At 52.4% G+C, this 26,997-nt stretch overlaps 1 protein-coding gene across 3 annotated transcripts in view; it reads right to left on the bottom strand.

Moving 5' to 3' along the window:
• The window catches only part of MISP (mitotic spindle positioning), a 152,160-nt gene that overhangs the window by 115,054 nt on the left and 10,109 nt on the right, over positions 1-26,997 (bottom strand). Inside the window, exon 1 of one of the 3 annotated variants that reach the window (XM_086946733.1) lies at positions 21,569-22,031. The exons of 1 other annotated variant lie outside the window; for it this stretch is intronic. The gene's annotated coding sequence lies outside the window, so the exon portion shown is untranslated. Of the gene's footprint in view, positions 1-17,613; positions 17,708-21,568; positions 22,032-26,997 lie in introns of those variants that run through there. One more of the 3 variants, XM_086946731.1, reaches the window with a different exon arrangement.

Genomic DNA, 26,997 nt, shown 5'->3' on the forward strand with positions numbered 1-26,997 from the left:
AACCGCCTGCCATACACCAACGCCTGCAAGAGAGATGATCGCCTGCCATACACCAACGCCTGAGAGAGATAACCGCCTGCCATACACCAACGCCTGAGAGAGATAACCGCCTGCCATACTCCAACCCCTGCCAGAGAGCTGACCGCCTGCCATACACCAACCCCTGCCAGAGGGCTGACTGCCTGACACCCACTCAACACTGCCAGAGAGATGACCGCCTGCCATACACCAACCCCAGCCAGAGATATAACCGCCTGCCATACACCAACCCCTGCCAGAGAGATGACCGCCTGTCACCCACCCACCCCTGAGAGAGATGACCGCCTGTCTCCAAAACGGTCCTACTAAAAACCTGACCACCGGTCACATCCTCAGCCCCGCTAGAGGCCTGCCGATCTGCTGCTCACCCTTGCCAGGGAACCGCCTGGCTGCCGCTGCCCACCCCGATTCACAAAACAGAGATTAAAATAAAATAGTAGTGGTCCAGCCCACCGGACCCAACCAACATGGACCAAATATTCAATATGAACTATTTTATTGGTTTGATTTACTCGTTATCACTGTTAACAAGTTTAGATTTATGGTAAGTTGTAAGGAAATATGACGCGTCTGAAGCACAGAGGTAACTGATTTGTTCAAACAAATAATTAGGTGTGGCTTAGAGACAGATTTTATCTCTTCCACCGCTCTCATGCAATGAAAATAAAATCATAACTAACTATATAGGACCTCAGGACACAAGTGGGCTTCACCCTCCAAGCAGCAGTGCATCAGGAGCCGGGTTTGCAGAGTGGTGTAAAAAGGGGCGTGGCCTCAGACCACCTCTCTGCAATCCAGCTCTGTGGCGCTTACTGGAGGTACCTGGTGGGCTAGTTGACCCCCAGAAACCCTCAGGATTCAGGAGGACATAATCCCCCAACCCAGAACGTGCCAGGAGGTGCGTCTGCAGATTGGTGGAGAAAGGGGGCGTGGCCTGGTATGAGAAGTTAGCAATCCTGCTGTTTGGGACTTACTGGAGGCAATAGGAGGGGTAGTTGGTCCCCAAGGTTGACGTTGGAGGCTAACTACCCCTCCTTTTACCTCCAGTCAATCCCACACAGAAGGATTGCTACGAGGTGTTCGGAGACCACGCTCACCGTACTCCACCACTCTGCAAACGCGACTGCTATGTTATAGTTAGAAATTAGCATTTAAAAAAAACCTTAGAAATTCTCTGAAAAAAAACATAGGCTTCAGGGACGTTATAGTTAGTTGGACATTTCACTCTTATAAAACCAGTTATAGAAAGTAGAGCTAACTATAACTCGCACCCCCACAATGCACTGCTGATGACGTCACATATTACATCACTCATGACATGCTCAGTGACATCACTGATGACATCTCAATTGACATCACTGATGATATCATCCACGTGATCATCTGATGCACCTCCTCACACCCTAATAAAATCTTTCATGCACCTACTCTAAAATACAGCCTCCCAATATCGAAACCATATACAGACCAACAGCAGTTAGTACATACCCGCTCTGTGATTCATACGTCTACACACACACATCCACCGACTAACTCATACACGCAGTCATTCATCAATACAGCCACTGTTATATCCACTCATACACCTATATAGACACTCACACACTGCCACTCACCCAAAGCGTTATTCAAAAACCTTGTCAGTCATCCAAAGAATTAATTACACTGCCATTTACTCAACTTTACAGTTATACACACCACGTCACTTATTCATACAGATACATACTGTCTTCAACAATTACTGACATAAGCACACACTTATCCATGCAGCCATTGTCACAATTGCTCATTTATATACTACAACACTCACAAATACTGCCTTTCACATATGTAGTTACTTACAGATATACCACTAAGACATTGATTCACTCACAAACACAGCTATAGGTATACTCACTCACCCATGTACTCCCTAACACATGCACTCATAAACGCATACACCCAGGGACTCACCCACTCACACCTCCACTCAGGCACCCATATAGGTTTTCAGACAACCAATTATTCTTCAATATACTTTGGCATATATAGATATAACATTCTTGAACTTTTTAGAAACACTCAGTCACTGGATGATGTCATCAGTGATGTCATTTGAGATGTCACTGAGCATGTCATGAGTGATGTAGTATGTGACGTCATCAGCAGTGCATTGTGGGGGCGCGAGTTATAGTTAGCTCTACTAACTATAACTGAAGAATTTCCCTGATTTTATTCGAGTGAAATGTCCACTTAACCATAACGTCCTTGAAACCTATGTTTTTTTCAGTGAACATATATATATACACTAAAAAAACAAAGGTTACAGGGACCTTATAGTTAGGCTATAGCATTAGTGGAGAAGTGTGGCTCCATGATTAGAGTGGCAGACCCTGATGCAGAGGTCTAGCCCGGGACCAGGGTTCAATTCCCCGCCTTGGCGGGTCTTTGGCTCAAAATTCCACGGACTTGATAATTCCCGCCTCGGTGCCTATTCCAGTCAGTGAGTCCCACTCTGCAACTCTGGGCAATAGCTTGCTTAATCTCCACAATGGCCCCCACAATGCTAAGGATGCCTGGCCTCCACCTTGGGGGTGCCCATAAGTGGACGCCTCACAGGGAGAGCCAGGATGGGTTCCACAGCTGTATTCGTACAAGCGCATTGAGACCCTTGCGGGTGAGTAGTGCGCTATACAAGTATCAATTTACATTTACATTAAAAAAATCTTAGAAATTCATTGAAGAAAACCAAAAGTTACAGGGATGTTATAGTTAGCAAATAGAATTTAAAAAAACCTTAGAAATTCAATTAAAAAAACAAGGGTTACAGGGGCGGGATAGTTAGGGTCAGATTTTACTCATGCAAAACCAGATAAATTCAGCTGTTATAGTTACCTGAGTTAATTATAACTCGCGCCCCCGCAATGCACTGTTGATGACCTCACATATTACATCATTCATGACATGGTCAGTGACATTTCGGATGGCATCACTGATGACATCTCAAATGATATATGCGAATTCCTAACTATAACTTACCTGTAACCTTTGTTTTGTTCAGTGAATTTCTATGTTTTTTCAACTAGTAATCCCGTTTGCAGAGTGGTAGAGAAAGGGGGCTGGGCCTCCAACCAGTTCTTAGGAATCCCACTGTGTAGGACTTACAGGAGGTACCAGGAGGGTTTCTTGGCCCCTAAGGTCCCTCAGGAGTCAAGTGGACCACAAGCCGCATTTGCAGAGTAGTGACAAAAGGAGGCGTGTCTTCCGAACACCTCTTACCAATTGCACTGTGTGGGGCTTACTAAAGGTACCAGGAGGGGTAGTTGGCCTCTGAGGACAGACTTGGGGCACAACTACCCCTCCTGGTACCTACAGTAAGTCCCACACAGCAGGATTGCTGAGACATCGTAGGGGGCCACGCCCTCTTTCTCCTGCACTCTGCAGACACGCCTCGTGGCGCATTACTGGTAGGGGGATGAAGTTCCCTTGGCTATTGAGGGTCCTTGGGGACCATCTAGCCCTCCTGTTACCTCCAGTAAGACCCACACAGGTAACTGGATTGCTGAGAGGTCATCAGAGGCACGCCCCCTTTCTCCACCACTCTGCAAACACACCTCTTGGCGCACTGCTGCTTGGGGGAAGAATCCCACGTTAGTCCTGAGGCCCTCAGGAGGCAAGGGGACCTCATCCCCCCCATCAGCAGTGTGTCAAGATGCACGTTTGCGGAGTAGAGGAGAAAGGGGGTTGGCCTCGGCAATTGGCTGGCTTTTTTAAATTGTTGCTATTTTTTAGGAAGGGGGCTGCATGGCCCCCTTCCATAAACCATTTTGGCCCCCCTAGACCTGACTCTTTAAAAAAGAATTCGCCCTGGGGACCCCATCACCCGGGCCCGACCTTTCATTATTTTTGGTTTAACCCCTCCCATGCTTGTGATGGAACCGCTCCATCACAAGCCACGGGTGAGCTGTGCTTGTGACGGAACGGTTCCGTCACGGCCCGCTCGCCGCGCCTGCGCGGCGCTGATTTCGCGCCTGCGCTGACGCTTTAATGGGCGGGCGGGTTCGTGACGGAACCGTTCCGTCACAAGCACAGCTCGCCCGCGAGCCGTGATGAAGCGGTTCCGTCACGCGCGGGTTCCCCACCCCCTTAGCGCTGCGGTGGAATAGCCGCCGCAGCGAAGGGGTTAATTAAAGGAAGAAGGGCCGCGTGGCTCTCCTACCCTGGGCCATTTTCGACCCTGGGTAACCCATCCCCCGGGGCCAGGCCTTTATATTTTTATTCTTTAAAGGGGAGGGGTGCCGCACGGTCCCCCTTTCGGGCCATTTTCCGCAACGGGGATCCCTTTCCCCGGGGCATGGCCATCTCGTTGGGGGTCGCAGGGGGAACCTCAAGGCTCCTGCTGTCCCTGCTGGCCCCGCCTTCTGTGGGAGCCGACATTGTTTTTTACACCCAGGGAGCTGCTGACATCTTGTAAATAGACAGCCATGGGTAGGTGATGGCCCCTGGGGCTGGGAGTCCGCAACGGAGCCCCTTCATTAGTGTATTGGTGCCCTGAGGAGGTGGCAGGCCCCAGGGCTGCGTGGAGGGGGCAGAGTCCCCCCACCCATCATTATTTATTTACATTAGCCCCCAGGAGGTAGCGGTCCCCAGATCAAGGGGACCCCCGATTTCCACCCCACATGCTATTGAATTTAGCCCCGGTGAGGTTTCGGTCCCAGGGGCTGGGGGGTCCCCCGAGGCCCCCTCATATTGTTTCAATATGCCCTGGGGACGTGGCAGGAGAGGGTCTGTGAGGACCCCCAACATAAGGTGCAATATCCCTGGGGAGGTGGCGGTCCCCTGGGCTGCGGGCGTGTTCAGCTGCCCCCCGCATTAATAATAATAATAGGCGCTTGGAATAGTGATCCCCGGGACTTTAATAAGACCTAGTACAGGGGCCCTGTGCCCCCCTCATATATAGATTATATGCCCGCAGGATCTGCCCACCCATGGAGTTATTTTAAATCAAGCGCAGGAGTCTGAACATGCTTTTAAAAAAAAACAAATTACCACAAATTTACAGCAGTTTTTTTTTATTTTTCTTTAAAATGCTTTTTTGCCCAGGGGGACCCCAAGACCATGGCTTGGGGGGGGGGGGGTCTGGGTATTCCTGCCTTGCCACCTTTTCTTTATTTTCGGTGAAGCAGAGTCCTAAGATAGCTGCCAACACTTACTGGTTGAAGTGTTAGCAGCCAATCAGAACAGTGCATTTCCCTGCAAGAGGTTGTCTTTGTTTTTAAAGACTTTGTGACCAGAGGTATCACTATCATTTTAAACTTTCATTTGAACGGATTTACACCAAATAAGCAAAAGGCACTTCCTTGAACCAACATCCATCTCCCTGTCAGATTTAGTATAGGTTTGTTCAGCGGTTTGGGCTGTAGATGTGGCTAAAGGTTTCTATGGGAAGTAACATCACAAATGCACCCTTATTTTGCACCCCAATTTCTCGGGTCCCCACTGCACAGATCACCCCCAAAACTTTCCATGACACACAGAACCTACCTTGACACTTTTATGGAAAATTTCTTGAAGATTGGTCAAACGACGCCAAAGTTATAACCAAGTAAAAAAACTGCTTTTCCTCTGGAAACTAGGCCCCAACTATAACTGCCAGTAGGTAATATATATATATATGCATATACATATCCCGTTGGGTCACCTCTCTTCAGCCATTGGTCTGCTCACCAGTTGCTCACATTTTGCTTCCGCCCACCACAGCATAGAGCAATGGGTTAGCTAACTTCCTTTTTTCAATCATTAATCTATATTAGACAGTATGGCATGAAACAATAGCTAACTGGACACTCCCACCTATACATGTTACTCAACAAGCATATAGACCATATAATGGAGCCCTCCGTAGCCACTTAGCTACTATAGGATGTATGACACCTAGCCCGAATCCTTGCCAATACTTTGAAATGTTGATGTGCAAACATAGGAAAACTAATCAGTGGTATATAGTCAACATTAAATACCATACAGAAACAAAAAAAAACAAGACTGGCGCTGTAGACTCAAAAAGTGATCAATAAATTATCAGTCATATATGTTATAGCACACTACATATACAAATATAAAAGCACCAGACAGTCCGACAACATATATCATTACATACATGAATAAGTGCCCTATAATTAATATAAACCAAACGTTTAACATTTACAATACACATAGAAGAAAAACTTCAGTTGGCATCCGTAGTGACTTAGCATATATATTAACACATATAGCCTTATTATTGAGCACTGATATGTGAAGTGCTAGTGCGAATGCCTGATCTGTACATCTACGTTTCGACCCCTATTCAAAGAGTGTAAGTGATAAACATCTCCACGGGTCTTCTTCAGGACTATGGATATATTTGAAGGTAGCCTGCATATTGGCCTTGTGAATACTAAAGGTGGTGGAGGGCTCCTAAACGATTCAGAAAATCCTCCATTGGTACTTATGGCAATCCAAAATAGGTAAGCTTTCCTGTAGAGCCTGAACGGAGGGTAACTTATTAAGCGATCCGTGACTTAGGATCACTACAAGGTAGCGTTCAATGACTTTGTTACACAGAGGCAACCTTCCTGGGTCTTCATAACCGAGACCTGGGGTTCGGTTGCATCTGGCCCTGATCTGGTCGAGGCTATCCCTGAGGGATATGCGCTGACCAGAATGGACCGTACGAGGTGCAGGGGCGGTGGACTTGGTATCATGTGTCGCGATGATTACATCTGCCGCATCGACCCTCTTCCATCCTCCACGGAAAACTTTGAGGCACTGCACTTTATCATACTGTTAAACCCCTCTGCCTCCTTTGTTGGCATCCTATGTTACAGGCCCCCTGGCCCTAAAACTAATTTTTGTCCCCATTTACTCACACTATCAGCAGGTCCAACTTTACTCTCCTAGGTGACTTCAATTTTCATTTGGAATCACTCGAGGACATTAACTCTAAAGCTCTCCTTGAGGGACTCGCCTCTTGTGGGCTAAACCAACTTGTCGGAGGTTCTACCCATACTGCTGGACACACCTTGGATGGTATCTTCTCGAGTGATTTTAGACTGACGACAGGATCCTGTATCCCTCTCTCCTGGTCTGACCATAAAGCTGTCCCTTTTTTTCTCAAGCTGCTCCCTTCTGGTCCTGACCCATCTAACAAGAAAGTATGGGAGTACAGACGAAAGTATAGTAAAATCTCTAACGCCACTCTCTCCCCCTTCCTGACTAATTTTCATCCCCTCTCCTTAGCTAACGCCAATGAAGCTGCCCTGGGTCTGTCTGACACTCTCTCTAATGCTGTGGACGTACTAGCACCCTCTAAAAAACACTACTCCGCTCGAAAACGTCCATCTTCACCCTGGTTTTCGGAACACCTTAGATCATTACGGCAGAAGTGCAGACAGATTGAGAGAGCTTGGTGTGCACATCCTGACTCTCTAGGGAAAAGTCTACATAAATCCGCCCTGAGAGATTATAAAAAGGCTATATCTGAAGAAAAAAAGACATACTACAGCAAAATTACCATCTCACTTAAATCATCCAGAGAACTTTTTAAAGTTATTAACTCACTTTCAGTACCCAAAGCCATTGAGTCAGTCAATGAATCCCAGGAGCTTTGCAACAACATCGCAAGCTTCTTCCTCACTAAAATTTCTGATATTCATGTTTCCTTAACTTCCCTCAACACTGTATTAGATGGTAATAGTACACTTCTGCCTCTTCCCTCTCCTTCCTCACACACGAAATTCCCCGATTCTGATCCCCCGTTTAACCTCTCTAAATTCCCTCGCCTGACTCTTGACGATCTAAATCGCCTCCTTGACTCTACCAAATCATCTTCACCTCTTGACCCATGTCCTTTAAAGATAATGAAGTCATGCAGAGAGACGGTTCTTCCCCCTCTTCTGCAAGTTATGAACAGGGCTATAGATGAAGGGTCCTTTCCCATTCCCTGGAAATCAGCGGTTGTCAAGCCCCTATTAAAGAAACCCTCCTTAAACCCTGAAAACCTAAAAAAAATTCGGCCAATTTCTCTGCTTCCTGCCCCAGCTAAGATACTTGAGGCTCACCTCAATCTCCATCTAACCACCTATCTGGAGACGAGGGGTCTTCTTGATATTTCCCAGCACGGGTTTCGTGCCGCTCATAGCACAGAGTCTGCCCTCATTGTCGTAGCTAATAACATCCGCTCCGAAGTGGACAGAGGGCAGACCGCGCTACTGGTGCTACTTGATCTCACAGCAGCATTCGACACCCTATCCCCTTCCATTCTGGTTGATCGTTTGAAGGGGATAGGAGTTGAGGGTACTGCCCTGAACCTCTTGTCTTCTTTTCTCTCTCAGAGACAACAGAGGGTCCAGCTAGGTAGTTTTCTTCCCCCCTCCCAGGCCGTGCAATGTGGGGTTCCTCAGGGCTCCTCCCTGAGTCCCCTGTTATTTAACATCTATGTAACCCCACTTGCCAAGGTAATAAGATCTTTTGGGTATCATATACTGTCTTATGCAGATGATACTCAGATCATCATTTCCACCACCTCACAGGCCTCAGCGGCTGCCTCCAAATTTCGATCTTGTATGGAGGCAGTGTCGCAATGAATGGTACGCAACTACCATAAGCTCAATGGGGAGAAAACGGAGGTGCTGGTCTTTGGAGGTAACCATGACATCTGGTCCAAAGACTGGTGGCCCCCCTCCCTAGGTGACTGCCCTAAACCTTCCAACTCGGCTAGAAACCTAGGTGTCCTCTTTGACTGAGCCCTCTCCTTCGACGTTCAGGTCAACAAATCTGTATCCATCTGCTGCAATACCATCCGCATGCTAAAAGAAATTGCCCCCTTTTTGTCACCTGATGCTCACAAGCAGGCTACAGTCGCCCTGGTATCTTCCAGGCTCGACTACTGTAATGCGCTATATGGGGGCATAAATAAGAAATCCTTACATCGGCTTCAGATGGTCCAAAATTCTGCAGCCAGGATGGCCCTTATGCTGCCTCGGCTTTCATCAGCAACACAGGCCAGGAAGGACCTCCATTGGCTTCCAATGCATGCCAGGATCTCCTTCAAACTTATTTGTCTGACCCATAGGGCGGTGTTCGGATCTGCCCCCGAAGGTATAAAGACTCTTGTTAGTCCTTACGCCCCTAACAGATCCTTGCGGTCATCCTCGCGAAATCTGCTCGCTACTCCCAGATTCAAGAAGGCTAGATGGGGTGGACGAGCTTTCTCTGTCTTGGCTCCCAAATTGTGGAACAGCCTCCCCCCCGAACTCTATGGCCAGCCCTCTTTGGCGATATTCCGGAAACTTTTGAAAACTTGGCTCTTTTCTCAGGTCTATCACTAATCTCATTTTTTATTCTGTATGAATGGATATACTGAAATGCGCCTTGATGCCCGCTGGGCTAAGTCTGCGCTATACAAATCACATTTCATTCATTTATTCATTCACTACCCCTTATCTTGATGATTACCAAGGGGCTTCAAAAGTCCTCTCCATATTTCTTATTCAGGTAGCCCGCTATTCCCTGTCTAACTTGGAATGATGTGAAAAATGCACCGAAAGTGCTTCACGAGTCCTCGTAATTCTTAAGAAGACGGTGCGTCCGCATCCGTTTGTTCGTGCACGGGCAAACTTCACGGCTGGACCGCCGTTTATTATTCCTCCAAATTTATCCTCAACAAAGATGAACTCGACAGCAGTTGAACACTCAAGAGCTCCTTATTAACAAATTCCGCCGCGGTGCAGGAGTTCTATTAAGTGGGCGGGGCCGCCTTGGCCAACGGATGTGCGCAGTACTACCGAGGTAGTGCTTGCGACGTCCGTGCCCGACGCGCGCATGCAACGGGTTAAACAAAACCGGTATTTGCAGTCGGATGGTTTTCTCCTGCCTGACGCGTTTTGCACCTCCTGGTCCTTGTTCACAGACTGATGGAAACGCTGCCAGAATTCGGCAAGGCGCCATTGTCTGCATGTTTTTAATTACTACTGCCCTCTGGTGGAGCCTCTCAGGTGAGTCCATTTTTGAAGCATGCTGGGACTTGTGGTTCCAAGGCCTCAATCCTACCCTCAGGGTTGATGCCTTGGAACCACAAGTCCCAGCATGCTTCAAGAGAGGCTCCACCAGAGGGCACTACATATATATTGGCCTGTTCGGTCATCTCTCTTCAGCCATTGGTCTGCTCAACATCCACTCGCGTTTTGCTCCAGACCTCCACAGCATGGAGCAGTGGGTCTGCTAACTTTCTTTTTTTGTCATCCTTATGCGTTTAAACGCTGTCTTCAGTTTACGTGTTTCAGAGCAAATAGTACCTTTCCTTTGCATCAGTAAGAATCATATTTCCTATGGCATGCGCTAAAAAGAGTGTCTATTTCTGTCTAAGTACACTTGCCAGTTATGAAGGAAATGTATTGTTTTATTCAAACTGATTTTTTTAAATTTTAAATTATTATTACAAGCACATGGCATCATGTTTAGACAACATATTTTTCTTTTTATGGCATATCCTTTAAATAATAAAAAAAACATATCACCAGCTTGACAAGGCAAGATCTAGTGACTTTGCCAAAGCTTGTTTTTCACGTTATTGCAAGAATGAAGCATAGCAAGAGGTTTACAATTTTTTTATTTTTCAGTTGTTTATTTTCTGATGAATTCTAAAGAATGCTGAATGCATTTACTTTACCAAATAGAAAGTGTAACATCCCAGTGGGAGCTGCAGGAGGTACACAGTGCTCCTCAGGGCACTGTTTGAAACTGCTTTTGTCACCTCTGAGGTCAGGGGTCTCCAAGGCAGTGTTGGGGGTCTCAAGAGGCAAACCCAAGGTCACAGCAGCGACCCCTGGCGATTCCCAAATGACTCCTATAGTTGTTCTGACAGTGGGTTGACACAATCTCTTTCCAAACTCGAATGATTGTCAGGCCCCTGTCACAGAAGTGGGAGGGGGTGACCGTTGGGGAATTACTTCCTGGGTCATCCTCTGTAACTTTTAAATGAAGGTGCTGCTGACTGACACCCGTGCCCAGCTTTGGCGGCTACCACCACCCTGGACCCATCTGAGCTTGGCTGCCCCGTGCCCACCCTCTCCAGCCCGCCCCCTTCAGGCCCTGGCTATGCACTGAACTCACTCATGGGGCACCAGTCAACGCGAGACCTAGAGACAGGGGTGGAAAGGAAAGCGTTTACTCTGGGGACCCAGAAACTGGGGGTCAAATGTGGCAGCAGCAGGTGGGCGGAGTCAAGAGGGGCGGAGTCAGGAAAAGCAAAGTCCAGCAGTCAATTCATATATGTATCTTTCTTATAGCTCTGCTGCAACGAAACTGGCAGCAAGAACAAATGTGTCAATAAATCTACTCTGGCTTACTCAATTGGTCACTGCATTTTGAAATATCTTGAGGGGTTAAGGCACCTGCTGCAGGGATCTTTGTCTGCCAGCAATTTTCAAGGGATAATATTAGTGGTAAGATGACTCTGGTGGTTAATGCACTTGCTAGAGAGATCTGTGTTTTCTCTTGACACAGTTTTGACTCAGAAAGTAGCATAGAGAGTTAATGTGCCTGCTGCAGAGCACATTGTGAAACGCGCATAGCACAGATGTGTGTGTTATGTGGAAAGCTCAGCGGGTTACTGCTTTTTTCTTAAAGATCATGTTGTTGCTTGCAGTTTATAAGTGACCATCTTTCTGATATAGCAAAGCGAGTTATGAAGGGGCATCAAAAGCTGCCAGGCATGGGCTTAGAACCGGATGTTTGTATCTGTTACTCCAAGATTGCTGAAAGGCTTCCTGTGGGTGGTAATAAAGGTTTGTTGGTGCAGTCACCACCAGCTGTTGTGTTGTGTTTTAAAGCCTGACGTTGTGTTTCTCCGTAGCACGCACCCTTAACATATAACGCCTCCCAATATGGATGACATGTAACCCTCATTGCCTTATCGTGCATTTCCTATACATTGATTCACACACCTGTAGGATTCATGATCTCGTATTACATTGAGAGTGTGTGTGTGTGAGGTGTAAAGTGCTTCGACACCCTGCATTGGAGAGAGTAGCGCTAGTAAACAAATACATTGTAGGTGCTATTAGAATCATTCCTAGTGTTTACTCTCACAGCAGTCACATCTGAGGGTCTTACAGTGCATGGATCTCTCACACACAGGGGTCACACAAGGTCAAATCCTGCCTCCAAACCATAGTTCCTCCTAGGTGTGTGTCTTTGTTTCCTTCCACTGCACTGGCGTCAAGGTTGGAGGCTCCAGATAGCTCCCAGCTGGTATCATACTTGAACAGCAGTAGGGCTGATGGCTTTTGAAATCAGGCCTTTGTGCTAAGACGGCCCCCTTCACCCCCTGCATGTGCTGCTCAGTGTCCAGCTGTACGTTGGGACGAATTCTGCACAGTTCACTCGACCCAGCCGGGTCCGGCTCAATAACAGCTGCTGGATACGGTATCCGGCAAAAAGGCCTCATGTCCTGCACTGCTTTGAAAGAGGTTTGCACCCTCTGACCCACCGGGGGCGCCCGTAGCCAGGCGCCATTGAAGTGTGCGCCCTGCAACCCACCTGGGGGCACCCATTGTGTGGTAACATTGAAGTGTGTGCCCGTTGAGGGGGGGGGGGGCTGTTGGCAGGTGGCATTGAAATGTGTGTCCCAAACCTGCCCCAGGGTGCTTGTTTCCAGTCCAGGGAGGACCTGGCCTGGCAGTCGTGCTGGACTGTTCCCATTGGGCGCAGGGTCAAGACTGATTTGCATATGTCTGGGTCCAAACTGAGATGGCATGGTGAGCAAGAAAATGATGGATTTAGGCCCAGATCTCTGTACTGGGGTGAATGTACGACACTGTTCACCAATTGTTCTTTAGGTCTCGCCTCTCAATGCGCAAGCGCATTGAAGAGGCGAGACTATAGCGTCTTAAACAGACTTTACCTAACTGGGCGATTTGGTGCTGTGCCCATGGCTTTTAGGTCAATGCGCTTGCGCATTGACCTAAAAGCCATGGGCACAGCACCAAATGCGCGTGCACATCACCAAATCGCCGTCTGTTCCCTCAGCCGCACTCCTCCCACACCTTTGAAGTGAAGCTTAGCTTCACTTCAAAGGCCCCTGCTGCTTTCACACCCTCTCCCCGCTCCGCCCCCTCCCTGCCCGCCGCGTCGCATTTCTCCTCCCCCCCTTCTCTGCCTTCGCTCCGTCACTCGGCCCCCTCCCCTGCCTGCGTTTTACGGACTTCCTTTTATCCTGTGCCCTTTAGCCCTGTTTCTTTTTCCCTAATCTTAGACCGTATTTTCTCCAAACTGTTCACACTATCTTTCTCAGTCGTTTGTAAATAATTGTGCGTGTGTGTGCACATGTTCAGCTGCCACCACTGATTTTGTGAGAGTTATTCTACCCGAGTGGCACAGTGGCTTTGCATGCCCGTGTTTACACACTGTCACCAGCCTGACACTGAAGCAGGCGGATTTTCCACTTGGGCTGTCAAACGTAATCTTCATCAAGAAGGCCCCTACTACTTACAGTTAGCTGCGAAAAACACAGTCTGGCGGATGCTACAGTCATTTAAGCACAGTGCGAATCTCAAGCTTTTATTCGATGCTATGGCTTCTTGAAAATAATAAATATTAATGTATGTTTGAACGAATGTGTCTGGGTTGTCCAGGAGTCCGCCAGTTTGACTCTGGATACCGTCCAGCCAAGAAAATGTTTGATGTTGAAAAGTAAACAATGTTTGAAAGATGCACTGGGCTGCGCAGTTATCCGGGTGAATGATAGCGTTGCAGGCATGCATCCATCTGAGTGTACGTCTGTAAAACGCTGTACGGCGCAACGACAACACGAGCGCTTTGTGCAGCGCTACATAATAAATATAAGAAAATAAAAGGAGATGTTTGCTTCAGATCAACAGCTCAGGCTCGAGGTATGCACCTAAAAATAGGGTACTTTTGTTTTTTCGCATTTTTTTAGTCAGTAATGCTCGAGTTCCCCTGTTTCACGATAAAACGGATCCACCACCACTTCCACCATCACCATCACATCCACCATCACATCCACCACCACCACCACATCCACCATCACCTCCACATCCACCATGACATCCACCGCCACATCCACCACCACATCCACCACCACCACATCCACCACCACCGCATCCACCACATCCACCACCACCGCATCCACCACCACCACCACTACATCCACCACCACATCCACTACAACCACCACCCCATCCACCACTACCACCATCACCGCATCCACTATCACCACATCCACCACATCCACCGCATCGACCACCACATCCACCATCACCACCACATCCACCACCACCACATCCACCACCACATCCACCACCACATCCACCACCACATCCACCATCACCTTCACATCCACCATGGCATCCACCGCCACATCCACCACCACATCCACCACATCCACCATATCCACCACCACCACATCCACATCCACCGCCACATCCACCATCACCTTCACATCCACCATGACATCCAGCGCCACATCCACCACCACATCCACCACATCCACCATATCCACCACCACCACATCCACCACCACCATGACATCCACCGCCACATCCACCACCACCACATCCAACACCACCGCATCCATCACCACCACCGCATCCACCACCACCACCACTCCCACCACCACTACATCCACCACCACATCCACCACAACCACCACCCCATCCACCACCACCACCACATCCACCACCACATCCACCATCACCTCCACATCCACCATGACATCCACCGCCACATCCACCACCACATTCACCACATCCACCACCATCACATCCACCACCGCCACATCCACCACCACCACCACCACATCCACCACCACTTCCACCACCACCACCACAACCACCACCCCATCCACCACCACCACCACATCCACCACCACATCCACCATCACCTCCACATCCACCATGACATCCACCGCCACATCCACCACCACATTCACCACATCCACCACCACCACCACATCCACCACCACTTCCACCACCACCGTATCCACCCCCACCACCGCATCCACCACCACCACCACCACCACTACATCCACCACCACATCCACCACAACCACCACCCCATCCACCACCACCACCGCATCCACCCCCACCACCGCATCCACCACCACATCCACCGCATCCACCACCACCGCATCCACCGCCACATCCACCATCATCACCACATCCACCATCACATCCACCACCACCACCACATCCACAATCACCTCCACCACCACCACCACATCCACCATCACCTCCACATCCACCATGACATCCACCACCACCACATCCACCACCACCGCATCTACCACCACCACCGCATCCACCACCACCACCACCACCACCACTACATCCACCACCACATCCACCCCAACCACCACCCCATCCACCACCACCACCGCATCCACCACCACCACCGCATCCACCACCACATCCACCGCATCCACCACCACCGCATCTACCACCACATCCACCCTCACCACCACATCCACCATCACATCCACCACCACCACCACATCCACCATCACCTCCACCACCACCACCACATCCACCACCACCACCACATCCACCACCACATCCACCACCTCATCCACCACCTCATCCACCACCGCATCCACCACCACATCCACCATACCCACCACCATCACTTCCACCACCACATCCACCACCACTTTCACCACATCCACAACCACCACCACCACATCCACCACCACTTTCACCACATCCACAACCACCACCACATCACCACATCCACCACCACCACATCACCACCTCATCCACCACCTCCACCACCACCACATCCACCACCACATCCACCACCACCATATATTCCCCAGATCCACCACCACCACATCTATATGTGTGTGTGTGTGTGTGTGTGTGTGTGGCTGTGTGTGTGTGTAGGTGCAAATGCAATGTTCTTGGATTTTCGTCACAATAAAATACACTGAACATAATCTTCACAAAAGTTATTTACAAACGTTTAAGCTATTGCCATTATAAATTACAATTACTTTTATTTAAGTATTATTTACAAAATTAAAAGCCATTGGTATTTGTAATATCAATACATCTAAGTCACGTAAATACAACACACATTGCATTACAAATGCTATAGGTGTCACATTTGCAAAAGTTAAAACTATTGACATTGTAACTGACAAAGCTATTAATTTTGCTACTTTCAAAACCAACACATAAATAAAAAACGTGTCATTTACAATACCAATAGCTCAAACTTTCCTAATGCGAGACCTATTGCATTTCCAATGCTTGTTTTACCTTTGGTCCCCCTGGGGCATCCTTTGCCAGAAGGGGCGCTATTTGGCCTTGGCTGGTGCCATCTATGCGTTGCCAGAGAGGCCCCCAGTCCAAAGGGATATGTCACCCCCAGGCCCTCACTGCGGGTTCAGAGCCCCCTTGCGACCCCTGTGTGACGTCCTCACAAGGCGTTGTCTGGTAACAACCACACCCTCGCAGCTTTTCCTGATAAATCGAAGCAGGCCACACCTGCGGAATGTATCGGAGGAGAGGCCGGAAAAACCAGGCCAAGCGCGAAATCCGGTGCGACAAAAACCAATTCTGCACGGTGAGCCTCGGGTGCCTATTGCATGGGAGGTGTTCACTTCCAGTGGTAAATGCCCCACCCTGTCTGATAAACACCCCCATACTTCGACGCACTGCTAAAAGCGCCGTGCCCTTTCAGAAGAGGCGCTGTGCCTCTAGCGCCTAGCGTGTGTGGCATCCCTCCGCAGCGCTGCCCTGGGTCGCCATGGGGCAGATGAGGCTGGCTGCGAGAGGCCCGTGCCCCACAAGCCTCCTCGGTGCCACCCTCGCCCCTGGCGCCCCCACCATGCCCCCGCTGCCCAGGCGGACTCGGGAACTCCTCGAGGTCGAAGCGTGTGACCTTTCACTTCTGACTGCCAGACAGATGTCTTCATAGATGGGCCCGGCGCCCTCGGCCAATGATAGCGCCACGAAGTGGGCTCCTAGCGGCGAGCGAGCAATGAAGGCCCCTTAAGGCTGGGTCTTTGCCCCTCGCTTGGAATGTGTACATTCTGCTGTATCCTATGAGGCATTGCGCTTCCATCCCAGGGGAGGGGGGTTTCTGTAAAGGGGCAGCGGGGAGCATGATTCTGCCCTCTTTGCCATCCAGGACCCTCAGCTCTTTCTGGCCCCCTGGCATCCAATACTTTCAGCACCCACCCCTGGGGCCCACTGAGGCTCAGGTGCCCCTGGATCTCCCCCCCCAACCCCCCTATATCGCAGCCCAACCTGATGCTGATCGAAGCGCTTCCCGACATCGCGATTGGTATGAAGCGCTATATACATTATCTACCAGACCGCTCAGGAGAGCGCTTTAAGCCTCGCTAGTGGTATGGAAAGCGCTATATAAATAGTAATACCATTCATTCACGCGCTGTGCCCCGGGGTATCTCGCCTTATCTCGCTTCTCCGGCCCCTTCTAAGCGCTTTGAGCCTCGCTGGGGGTTTGGTAAGCGCTATATAAACAGTAACACCATTCATTTATGCGTTGTGCCCCGGGGTCCCGCCTTACCTGGGTCCTCGAGCCCTCCAGCCCCGAGCCAGCTGCTCCTGCTCCAGATGTCTGGACTCTGCCCCGGTGCCAGCACCTTCCCAGGCTGGGCCGCGCCCGCGCCCTGCTCAAATATTTATTGTTTTATGGGCCCTGACCGAATATGAACATATCACATACCGGAGGGTTACTGCTGTGCAGAGGGCAGCCCCCCCCCGCGAGGGAGGGGCAGAGTCCAGGCAGAGGGGAGGGGGGCATCTGAGGTGTGAGGGAGAGAGTGAGGGAGAGAGTGAGGGTGAGGGAGAGGGAGGGGGCAGAGTCCTGGCAGCGGGGAGGGGGCATCTGAGGTGTGAGGGAGAGAGTGAGGGAGAGCGTGAGGGAGGGGCAGAGTCCTGGCAGAGGGGAGGGGGGCATCTGAGGTGTGAGGGAGAGAGTGAGGGTGAGCGTGAGGGTGAGGGAGAGGGAGGGGCAGAGTCCTGGCAGCGGGGAGGGGGGCATCTGAGGTGTGAGGGAGAGAGTGAGGGAGAGAGTGAGGGTGAGGGAGAGGGGGGGGCAGAGTCCTGGCAGCGGGGAGGGGGGCATCTGAGGTGTGAGGGAGAGAGTGAGGGAGAGCGTGAGGGAGAGCGTGAGGGAGGGGCAGAGTCCTGGCAGCGGGGAGGGGGGCATCTGAGGTGTGAGGGAGAGAGTGAGGGTGAGCGTGAGGGTGAGGGAGAGGGAGGGGCAGAGTCCTGGCAGCTGGGAGGGTGCATCTGAGGTGTGAGGGAGAGAGTGAGGGAGAGCGTGAGGGAGGGGCAGAGTCCTGGCAGCTGGGAGGGGGCATCTGAGGTGTGAGGGAGAGAGTGAGGGTGAGCGTGAGGGTGAGGGAGAGGGAGGGGCAGAGTCCTGGCAGCGGGGAGGGGGCATCTGAGGTGTGAGGGAGAGAGTGAGGGTGAGCGTGAGGGTGAGGGAGAGGGAGGGGCAGAGTCCTGGCAGCGGGGAGGGGGCATCTGAGGTGTGAGGGAGAGAGTGAGGGAGAGCGTGAGGGAGGGGCAGAGTCCTGGCAGCTGGGAGGGGGCATCTGAGGTGTGAGGGAGAGAGTGAGGGTGAGCGTGAGGGTGAGGGAGAGGGAGGGGCAGAGTCCTGGCAGCGGGGAGGGGGCATCTGAGGTGTGAGGGAGAGAGTGAGGGAGAGCGTGAGGGAGGGGCAGAGTCCTGGCAGCTGGGAGGGGGCATCTGAGGTGTGAGGGAGAGAGTGAGGGAGAGCGTGAGGGAGGGGCAGAGTCCTGGCAGCTGGGAGGGTGCATCTGAGGTGTGAGGGAGAGAGTGAGGGAGAGCGTGAGGGAGGGGCAGAGTCCTGGCAGCGGGGAGGGGGGCATCTGAGGTGTGAGGGAGAGAGTGAGGGTGAGCGTGAGGGTGAGGGAGAGGGAGGGGCAGAGTCCTGGCAGCGGGGAGGGGGCATCTGAGGTGTGAGGGAGAGAGTGAGGGAGAGCGTGAGGGAGGGGCAGAGTCCTGGCAGCTGGGAGGGGGCATCTGAGGTGTGAGGGAGAGAGTGAGGGAGAGCGTGAGGGAGGGGCAGAGTCCTGGCAGCTGGGAGGGGGCATCTGAGGTGTGAGGGAGAGAGTGAGGGAGAGCGTGAGGGAGGGGCAGAGTCCAGGCAGAGGGGAGGGGTGCATCTGAGGTGTGAGGGAGAGAGTGAGGGAGAGCGTGAGGGAGGGGCAGAGTCCTGGCAGCTGGGAGGGGGCATCTGAGGTGTGAGGGAGAGAGTGAGGGAGAGCGTGAGGGAGGGGCAGAGTCCTGGCAGCTGGGAGGGGGCATCTGAGGTGTGAGGGAGAGAGTGAGGGAGAGCGTGAGGGTGAGGGAGAGGGAGGGGCAGAGTCCTGGCAGCGGGGAGGGGGCATCTGAGGTGTGAGGGAGAGAGTGAGGGTGAGCGTGAGGGTGAGGGAGAGGGAGGGGCAGAGTCCTGGCAGCGGGGAGGGGGCATCTGAGGTGTGAGGGAGAGAGTGAGGGAGAGCGTGAGGGAGGGGCAGAGTCCTGGCAGCTGGGAGGGGGCATCTGAGGTGTGAGGGAGAGAGTGAGGGTGAGCGTGAGGGTGAGGGAGAGGGAGGGGCAGAGTCCTGGCAGCGGGGAGGGGGCATCTGAGGTGTGAGGGAGAGAGTGAGGGAGAGCGTGAGGGAGGGGCAGAGTCCTGGCAGCTGGGAGGGGGCATCTGAGGTGTGAGGGAGAGAGTGAGGGTGAGCGTGAGGGTGAGGGAGAGGGAGGGGCAGAGTCCTGGCAGCGGGGAGGGGGCATCTGAGGTGTGAGGGAGAGAGTGAGGGAGAGCGTGAGGGAGGGGCAGAGTCCTGGCAGCTGGGAGGGGGCATCTGAGGTGTGAGGGAGAGAGTGAGGGAGAGCGTGAGGGAGGGGCAGAGTCCTGGCAGCTGGGAGGGTGCATCTGAGGTGTGAGGGAGAGAGTGAGGGAGAGCGTGAGGGAGGGGCAGAGTCCTGGCAGCGGGGAGGGGGGCATCTGAGGTGTGAGGGAGAGAGTGAGGGTGAGCGTGAGGGTGAGGGAGAGGGAGGGGCAGAGTCCTGGCAGCGGGGAGGGGGCATCTGAGGTGTGAGGGAGAGAGTGAGGGAGAGCGTGAGGGAGGGGCAGAGTCCTGGCAGCTGGGAGGGGGCATCTGAGGTGTGAGGGAGAGAGTGAGGGAGAGCGTGAGGGAGGGGCAGAGTCCTGGCAGCTGGGAGGGGGCATCTGAGGTGTGAGGGAGAGAGTGAGGGAGAGCGTGAGGGAGGGGCAGAGTCCAGGCAGAGGGGAGGGGTGCATCTGAGGTGTGAGGGAGAGAGTGAGGGAGAGCGTGAGGGAGGGGCAGAGTCCTGGCAGCTGGGAGGGGGCATCTGAGGTGTGAGGGAGAGAGTGAGGGAGAGCGTGAGGGAGGGGCAGAGTCCTGGCAGCTGGGAGGGGGCATCTGAGGTGTGAGGGAGAGAGTGAGGGAGAGCGTGAGGGAGGGGCAGAGTCCTGGCAGCTGGGAGGGGGCATCTGAGGTGTGAGGGAGAGAGTGAGGGAGAGCGTGAGGGAGGGGCAGAGTCCTGGCAGCTGGGAGGGGGCATCTGAGGTGTGAGGGAGAGAGTGAGGGAGAGCGTGAGGGAGGGGCAGAGTCCTGGCAGCGAGGAGGGTGAGTTCTGAGGGGGAGAGTGAGGGTGAGTGTGAGGGAGGGGCAGAGTCCTGGCAGCTGGGAGGGGGCATCTGAGGTGTGAGGGAGAGAGTGAGGGAGAGAGTGAGGGAGGGACTGAGTCCTGGCAGCGAGGAGGGTGAGGTGTGAGGGAGAGAGTGAGGGTGAGTGTGAGGGAGGGGCAGAGTCCTGGCAGCTGGGAGGGGGCATCTGAGGTGTGAGGGAGGGATGTATGATGGTACAACACGTGCTTTTACAACGCGTACCGTTACGACGCAGGTTTTACAACGACTTGCGTTGGGGGGCGCTGGATAGTGAATAGTTTAATTTACTATTCCAACTCCAGTCCCCGTGGATAGTAGGGAAGGTGTTGGATAGTAAATTAAAGCTATTCCCTATCCTAGAGCGCCCTCCAGCGAAAGTCGTTGTAACGACTTTCGTTGTAAAACCTGCGTGGTAATGGTACCGCGTTGTAAAAGTTTTGTGGTAAAGGATGTTCCCCGTGAGGGAGAGAGTGAGGGTGAGTGTGAGGGAGGGGCAGAGTCCTGGCAGCGGGGAGGGGGCATCTGAGGTGTGAGGGAGAGAGTGAGGGAAAGAGTGAGGGAGGGGCAGGGCACTGTACGGCTGGCTGGCCAGGAAGGTGTAAGTGTTTCTCAAGTGACCGTCACTCGGAGGGTCAGGCTGTTGTTAGTGATACAGTGGCCGTCTTCATGCCCCTCACCCCTCACAAAAGCTTCCTCAACCCCATTCATTTCAATTGTAGATTCCGCTGGGACAGCATGTTAACATCAGGGACACGCATTGTAACTTGGAAGCGGTGTGAGCTGTGGGGGTAGAGAGGGTTGTACTCACATACAGGGGGCGCTGTGGCCCTGCCGCCAAGGACCTCCATGGAGCCCGGGACAGCTGTGGCCCCTGCCCCGGGCCTCCACCTGCCCCTCCGCGCTGGCTCTGCCGGGCCCGGGGTCTGTGGTCGAGTCGTCAGTGGCCTTTGTCGAGTGCTGAGGGTCCACAGAGGGTGCTGGAGGGACGCCCGGCCACCCCAGGGGCAGCTGCAGGCTGAGGCAAGTGTCTGTGGCCTGTGGAAGTCACTGGTGCCCCCTGGTCAGATACCGCTGTCTGCAGCTCTTGCTGGTAGCCACGAGAGCCCGTGGGAGTCACTGGTGTCCCCTGGTCGTCTCCAGCTATCTGCAGCTCTCGCTGGTAGTCCACGAGAGCCTGTGGTCTGTGGGGAGTCACTGGTGGCCCCTGGCCGGATACCACTGTCCGCAGCTCTTGCTGGTAGCCACGAGAGCCCGTGGTCTGTGGGGAGTCACTGGTGGCCCCTGGCCGGATACCACTGTCCGCAGCTCTTGCTGGTAGCCACGAGAGCCCGTGGTCTGTGGGAGTCACTGGTGGCCCCTGGTCAGATACCACTGTCTGCAGCTCTTGCTGGTAGCCACGAGAGCCCGTGGTCTGTGGGAGTCACTGGTGGCCCCTGGTCAGATACCGCTGTCTGCAGCTCTTGCTGGTAGCCACGATAGCCTGTGGAAGTCACTGGTGGCCAGTGGTTGGATAGAGCTGTCCGCAGCTCTTGCTGGTAGCCACGAGAACCCGTGGGAGTCACTGGTGTCCCCTGGTCACCTCCAGCTATCTGCAGCTCTCGCTGGTAGTCCACGAGAGCCCGTGGTCTGTGGGGAGTCACTGGTGGCCCCTGGCCGGATACCACTGTCCGCAGCTCTTGCTGGTAGCCATGAGAGCCCGTGGTCTGTGGGAGTTACTGGTGGCCCCTGGTCAGATACCGCTGTCTGCAGCTCTAGCTGGTAGCCCACGAGAGCCTGTGGAAGTCACTGGTGGCCCCTGGTCAGATACCGCTGTCCGCAGCTCTAGCTGGTAGCCACGAGAGCCCGTGGGAGTCACTGGTGTCCCCTGGTCGCCTCCAGCTATCTGCAGCTCTCGCTGGTAGTCCACGAGAGCCCGTGGTCTGTGGGGAGTCACTGGTGGCCCCTGGCCGGATACCACTGTCCGCAGCTCTTGCTGGTAGCCACGAGAGCCCGTGGTCTGTGGGAGTCACTGGTGGCCTCTGGCCGGATACCACTGTCCGCAGCTCTTGCTGGTAGCCACGAGAGCCCGTGGTCTGTGGGAGTCACTGGTGGCCCCTGGTCAGATACCGTTGTCTGCAGCTCTTGCTGGTAGCCACGAGAACCCGTGGGAGTCACTGGTGTCCCCTGGTCGCCTCCAGCTATCTGCAGCTCTCGCTGGTAGTCCACGAGAGCCCGTGGTCTGTGGGAGTCACTGGTGGCCCCTGGCCGGATACCACTGTCCGCAGCTCTTGCTGGTAGCCACGAGAGCCCGTGGGAGTCACTGGTGTCCCCTGGGCGTCTCCAGCTGTCTGCAGCTCTAGCTTGTAGCCACAAGAGCCCGTGGTCTGTGGGAGTCACTGGTGGCCCCTGGCCGGATACCACTGTCCGCAGCTCTTGCTGGTAGCCACAAGAGCCCGTGGGAGTCACTGGTGTCCCCTGGTCGTCTCCAGCTGTCTGCAGCTCTAGCTGGTAGCCCACACATGCCTGTGGCTTATGGTGGGAGCTCGTGCCCTGTGGTAGGCATTGTTTGCCAGGTCCAGTAGATTTCAGTGAACTGTGGTAGCAGTCAGTTCCTGTTGGCAGCTGTCAGTGGGCAGTGGTGGTCCTTGTGGGCTATGCTTGGGGTCTGCGGCTTGAGAATCTGCTGACGTCCAGTGGTAGCTGTTGGTTGTCTGCAGGATTATGTGGTGGCTGTCAGAGACTTGTGGTAAATGCGGTATCTGTTGATGGCCTGTGGACGCGGTTGATGTCCTGGGGCCACTGTTTGTGACCTGTGATAGCTGACGTGATCTATAGTGGCAGACGGTAGCCAGGGGTGGCTGGCAGTGGCCTGTGGTATCTCTCTGTGTCCTTTGGGAGCGGTTGTGACACCTATGCTAACGGTTTTGTCCAGTAGTACTTGTGGTACCAATCAGAAGCGGACAGTAGCATGTCAGCTCTGGCTGTCATGTGATAGCTGTTAGTGGCCAACGGTCGGCGTAGATGGCCTGATGTATCTCTTAATGGCCGGAGGTAACTGTTGGTGGCTCGTCGCATCTGTCAGTGTCCTGTGATAGCTGCTGGTGCCCAGTGGTAGCAGCCGATATTCTGTGGTAGCTGTTGGAGGCCTGTAGTAGGAGTCAGTGGCATATGGTGGTTTGGTGGCTCGTGGTATTTGTCTATGTCCTGTGATACTTGGTGGCCAGTGTGGATGATAGTTTCTGCAGCAGCCTTCAGTGGCCTGTCAGGTTGTCGGAGGGTTTCAGAGGCTTGTAGTAGCAGTTAGAGGTGTTGGTAGCCTGTGGTGGCTGTTGGCGGCCTGCATTCGTTGTTGGGGGCCTCTTGTAGATGGCAGTTTTCTTTAGTGACCATCAGTAGCCAGTCGGGAAGCTGATGTTCTAGTACCTGTAGGTGGTTGTCGTAGCTGCCGGCAGCCTGTATGAGGGTTGGTGACCTGTGATAGCTGTCAGTAGTCTGCAGTAGAAGTTAGTAGCCTGATGTGGAAGTCTGTTGCCATCATTAGGAGTTGGTAGTCTGCAGTAGCTTTCATTGGCCTGTGGAAGCCATTAGTGGCCTGGGGTGGACGTCAGTGGCCTCTGGTAGAAGTTGGTGGCCAGTGGTACCTATTGGTGGCGTGTGACAGCTGTAAGTGTCCCGTTGAAGCTGTTAGTTGCCTGCAGAGGCCGTCAGTGACCTCTGGTAAAAGTTGGTGGCCTGTGGTAGGTGTCAGTGGCCTCTGGTAGAAGTTGGTGGCCTGTGGTAGCTGTCGGTGTCCTGCAGTGGCTTCGTGTCCTGCGATGCATACCGGTTGTTGGTAGTGGTGTTCTTCTGCCTGGGACCAGCGCATGTCGATGGTCTGTGCCACTTACTGGTGGGGGCAGGGTGTTGGTGAGGGAAGCGCGTGTGCTGTGATCAGACTCAAGAGGTGTGTGCTCTGCTGATAAGACGCTTCAGCGCGCACAAGGCTGCAAGTTCCTAGAACTCGTCCTGGTCGTTGTTGCAGACCAGGCTCGGAGTCCTAGCGGATCTCGTACTCTGCTGAGACCCTGTGGCCTTCCAAATGCACATAGCGTCGCCCCGTAGAGCGGGTCGTGGCTCTGCAGCAGGGGCCTGAGTTTTGAACTTTGGCAAAAAAAACAGCTTGGTGGCGACCCCCAATAGTAGACTGATCCCCCCCTCTGGGGTTTCAAGCCTAGGAGCTGCAGACTTTTCACCAAGTCTCTCTGCTCCCTCCTGTACTAAGCTGACGGTCCACTGGGTGTCACTGCTGCACTCCACATATCAGCTCCCTCCAGGTTTTGAAGCCAGTGTCATACCATAACTGGCTAGACTATATCACTCCTGCGCCATGGATCTGCTACCTCTTCGGCTTCAACCTTTACCATACTGTGACTGACCACTGGGTGTCACCGCTGCACCATAGAGCTGTTCCTTGAAGGTCTTCGGATAATGCCATACTATGACTGGCCACTGGGTGTCACCGCTGCACCATAGAGCTGTTCCTTGCATGCCTTCTGATAGTGCCATACTGTGACTGACCACAGGGTGTCACTGCTGCACCATAGAGCTGTCCTTTGAAGGCTTTCAGATAATGCCATTCTATAAATGAACACATGGTGGCACTGCTGAACCGTCGAGCTGTTCTTTGCAGACCTTCACATAATTATATACTGTGACTGACCACCGGGTGTCAGTACTGCACCAAAGAGCTGTCCTTGAAGTTTTCAGATAATGTCATTCCATAAATGAACACATGGTGTCACTACTGCACCATAGAGTTGTTGCTTGCAGGTCTTCAGATAATGCCATACTATGACTGACCACAGGGTGTCACTGCTCCACCATAGGAGCTGTCCTTTAAGGCTTTCAGATAATGTAATTCCATATATTAACACAGGGTGTCACTGCTGCACCATAGATCTGTGCCCCAAGTGCTTCAATTCTACTGCGCCAGATATCAGCACCACCAGGGCACTAGCCAGTGTCATAATGTGACTAACCACAAGATGTGTACTTGCAGCTCAGTAGATCTGCTCCCTCCAGGTCTTGAACCAATGTCATACTGTGACTGACCACACAATGTCACTGCTTCCCTCAAGATTCTCTTCTAACTCACCTTAAGATAATGCTGTACAGTGACTGACCACAGGGTGTCACTGGTGTGCCATAGATCTGCTGTCTCCTGGGTTTCAGATAATACTATGCAGTTTAACTTTTGCCGCAGAGATAAGCACCTGCCAGGACTTCAAGCCAGTGCCATACTGTGATTGACCACAAGGTGTCACTGCGGTGATCTTAACCACCAGGGCTTTATCATAATGTGAGTGACCACAAGGTGACACAGCTCCAGCCTAGATGCTCTATCTCCTCGCTTTCAACACTGCCATACTGCGACTGACCACAGGGTGTCACTGCTGTACCATGTATCTGCTTCTTCCTGGGCATCAGATACGCCTTTACCATGGCTGATACTTAGACAATGTGCCTCTATCACCACAGAGCATTGTGTGGGACGTGCACGTTATGCTTTGAATGACTGTTGAGCAAAATATGAAATCTAATCCTAACCATAACTTCAGAATTTCAGTGACTTTTTTGGATGGATTTTGTAATCACCTCTGCAGTTTAACTGTATTTTTTTAGGGTAAACATTTATATGTATTGATGTCATCAATGATGTCAGTTAACATGTCATGAGTGATGTAATATGTGAGGTCATAAGCAGCGACATGGGTCCGAGGTACTACTAGCTCCCTAAACTATGGCTTGTGAATTTCAGTGTGTTTTTTTTTTTAAAAAATACATTTTTATCTCTTTTCAACTCCTCCTATTACGTCAGCTTAGCCTTTTGTTTTTTTCCAGTGATTTTCTGTTTTTTAAACATAAGACCCTACTACCATACCATAATTATAAGATCACTTTAACATGTGTTCTTTTCTGTGAATTTCTTTTTTTGTGTGTGATCATACTCAAACTTGAAGATGCACTCACCCCCCTCGGGCAACCTACAGCTAATTCCTCCGCTGTCCACGGCCTTTGGCCATGTGTAACAGAGGTTGGCCACTTGGTCTGCCCTCAGCCAGGCCCCACGTCTCACCCCGCGGGCACCCAACCTCCCATGGACCCCTAGCCTGTATTTTGTTCCCGTCTGTTTAAATGTTTTCAGTGATCCTGGTGGTCTTGTGGTACTCAACACACGTCCTAGGAGACGCTTGCATGGTACCTCTGTACCATGGGGCT

The sequence above is a fragment of the Lissotriton vulgaris genome, chromosome 12, assembly GCF_964263255.1.
Source record: "Lissotriton vulgaris chromosome 12, aLisVul1.2, whole genome shotgun sequence".
NCBI lineage: Eukaryota > Metazoa > Chordata > Amphibia > Caudata > Salamandridae > Lissotriton > Lissotriton vulgaris.